The 3,093-nt window shown below is 50.4% G+C and overlaps 1 long non-coding RNA gene across 1 annotated transcript; it reads right to left on the reverse strand.

Moving 5' to 3' along the window:
* Positions 1 to 1,481: 1,481 nt before the first annotated feature.
* LOC121026433 (uncharacterized) lies at positions 1,482 to 2,956 on the reverse strand. Its single transcript, XR_005788360.1, has 2 exons — positions 2,554 to 2,956; positions 1,482 to 2,230 (listed from the first exon to the last, which is right to left on the reverse strand). It is a non-coding gene; the product is annotated as an uncharacterized LOC121026433 (long non-coding RNA).
* Positions 2,957 to 3,093: the final 137 nt, after the last annotated feature.

Here is a 3,093-nt window from a genome sequence, read left to right on the forward strand (position 1 = left end):
GCTTGTCCAGGGGTAGGGGATTTTTGTTAAATTCCTTGGGTCCCACATTCCCCCCTTTTCCAGAGGATACTATGCAGGACCCAATCATGGGTTCTGGATTTCTGTCGAGTCAGTGGTTGGTATTGTTGCCTGAGTACCATGAGTTGAACTGTGTTGACTAGGTCCCTGACAAAAGCCACTAGTCTATTAATGAGGCAGGGCCCAAAGGTCAGAAGGAGGAGAAGGATGATCAGGGGACCGGCTAGGGAGGACAATAAGGTAGTCAGCCAGGGAGAATGATTGAACCATGATTCAAACCATCCCTGTTGCTGCTCTCGCTCTCGTTTTCGCTTGGCTAATCCTTCCCTTACCTTAGCCATTGATTCTCGTACTATCTCTGAGTGGTCAGTGTAGAAAAAGCACTCTTCGTTCAGGGCAGCACAGACTCCTCCTTGTTGTAGAAAAACTAGGTCTAATCCCCTCCTATTTTGGAGCACCAGTTCAGACAAAGACATTAGGGATTCTTGGAGGTGGGAAATGGAGGTTTCTATGCGTTCTAGGTCTATATCAATGGCAGCTCTAAGGCTACTGTAGTGGGAGGCCTGGGTGGCTAGTGAGGCAATACCCGTCCCTGCGCCAGCCAATCCAATTCCCAGTAGGGAGGTGATGGTGATAGCGGAGATGGGCTCCCTTTTATTTCGCCCGTGGGTATCTGCGCCCTTCCACTGAAGTACCTGCTCATCTGAATGGTGGATGACTCTAGGGAGTAGCTGAGCCAGCACACAGAAGCCCCCAGTTCTGTTTATAACCTGACCATGAGCACAGGGAGTTAAACCCTCAGAACAAGCCCACCAACTGTCTTGGGGCGGTAGATAATACCCTGTATTATTTGTAGACTGTGTAATGTTGCACAGAGCCTGGTGGTGGTGTGGAGTGCCTATACAGAGTCCCTGGCCGAACACGGACTGCAAGGTGAGGCCTTTACTACCAGGCTTTGGGTTCCACCTGCAAGCATTAGGGTCCGTGGTTGTGTTATATTGACCCATTATTGCGATACCCTCATAGAAGGGGGGGCGGACGTCATAGCACAGCCAGCAGGATCGGGTAAGATTGGGATTAGTTGCGTTGAGGAATTTGTAAGCCTTGGACATCAGGGCCCAAAGAGGGTGCTGAGAAGGGTCGAGGGGGAGGAGAGGGGAGAGGAGAGTCGGGACTGGGGTGCCACCACCAGAGGTGTTGTGGGCAAGATTCAGAGGGTGTGCTGCAGGTGTTGCCTGAGGTTGAGGAGGTAGTAGCACAGTGTTGGGACCTATCCTAAGGGTTTCCCTTGACCTTTCGGTTTCTCTAGTTGTCTGATCATGAATAGGACTCCGTTATCATACCCGCTTTGGTGAAGCCGGAGTCCCCACAGAAGTCCTACCCCCCAATTTGTTTCTTGTTTCCCGGTCTCCGTGAAGGAAATGGTGACTGGATTACAGTAAGGGCGTTCCGAGCATGAGGGGTGCGTAGTATTCAGTTGCATTTTTATGAGGCCGGATGGGTTTTGTGACAGCCAATTGCATGTCCCAGTTTGTTCGCAACCCCATGTTTTGCAGAAGTAGTCTGTCCAGCCACCGCATTTGGAGGCCTTATTATGGTCAGACTGAGAGGGGGCCGGACACACATAAAAACAGGTATCTTGGAGGGCCATCTTGGCCCTCTCGGTGCCACATCCTGGTATTCCTATTCTGCCTTGGTGCCAGGGGTCCTGACTGAATAGTTCACACAAGTCAATAGTCAGATTAGGCCACCAGGTCCCTCTAGGGTGTAGCTCGGACAGCTGGGTTACTACCTGATTAGAGCTTGGGGTGATGATTTGCCAGGTTAGATTAAGTGGTTTGGGGTTGGGTTTAGCCGCGAGGGGATACAGCGCAAGTAATATTAGCGGGGTAAGTGGGAGCGACGCAGCCTTAGCTTTAAGGGATTGTCCTTGTCGGGCTGACTCTTCCATTCCGGAACAAAGTCCTTGAGGACAGCGTGTGGATCAGCTGGCCGGACGTGGGTGTAGTGGACCCAGGGAGTTATTCCGTTGACCTTGAGAGTGGTGGGCGTGGTCAGGATCACAATATAGGGTCTTTTCCAGCAAGGTTGGAGCGTCTGCTGTTGGTGCCTCCGCACGTACACCCAATCGCCTGGTCAATTCTGATGGGGGTCAGGAGGCGGCCCGGTCTCGTAGAGGGCCCTCAGCTTAGGCCACACCCGCTCATGGGCTCTTTGTAACATTTGGAGGGAGAAAAGAAATTGTTGGTCATTGAACTCAGCAAGCACTTCGGGTTTCAAGGCAGGAATGATAGGTGGAGGTATACCAAACATGATTTCGTAGGGAGTCAGTTCCATCTTATATGGTGAGTTTCTCACCCTATATAGGGCAAAGGGGAGGAGAGTGACCCAGTCCCCGCCAGTCTCCAAGGCTAATTTAGTTAAGGTCTCTTTTAATGTCCTATTCATCCTCTCTACCTGACCTGAGCTCTGGGGTCTGTGAGCACAATGTAATTTCCAATCTGCCCCCAGTATTTGTGCTACTCCCTGTGTTACCTTAGGAATGAACCCCGGTCCACTGTCAGATCCGATCCTGGCAGGAAATCCATACCTTGGCAGAATGTCCTCCAGCAGCTTTTTGATCACGGTTTGCACTGTTTTGTGCTTGGTGGGGAATGCCTCTGTCCACCCTGAAAAGGTATCTACGAAAACTAGCAAGTACTTGTACCCATACTTTCCAGGCCTTACCTCAGTGAAATCTACTTCCCAGTATGTTCCTCGGCAGTCTCCCCTGAGTTGGGTTCTGGGGTTAGACCCATGGGTGGTGGCGTTGGTTAGCTGGCATGCATGACAGCTTGCCACAATCTGCTTGATCTTTGCTCAAGAGTCTTTAATAATGATCTTAGCATGTCGTATGAGGTCTTCCATCTTTCTTGTTCCCGTAGGAGTACTCCGATGCATTTTGTTTTTTTTGTTTTGTTTTTTTTTTAATTTTTTTTTTCAACGTTTATTTATTTTTCGGACAGAGAGAGACAGAGCATGAACGGGTGAGGGGCAGAGAGAGAGGGAGACACAGAATCGGAAACAGGCTCCAGG

This window comes from Herpailurus yagouaroundi, unplaced genomic scaffold, assembly GCF_014898765.1.
Source record: "Herpailurus yagouaroundi ecotype Mexico unplaced genomic scaffold, PumYag 98770, whole genome shotgun sequence".
Taxonomy (NCBI): Eukaryota; Metazoa; Chordata; class Mammalia; order Carnivora; family Felidae; genus Herpailurus; species Herpailurus yagouaroundi.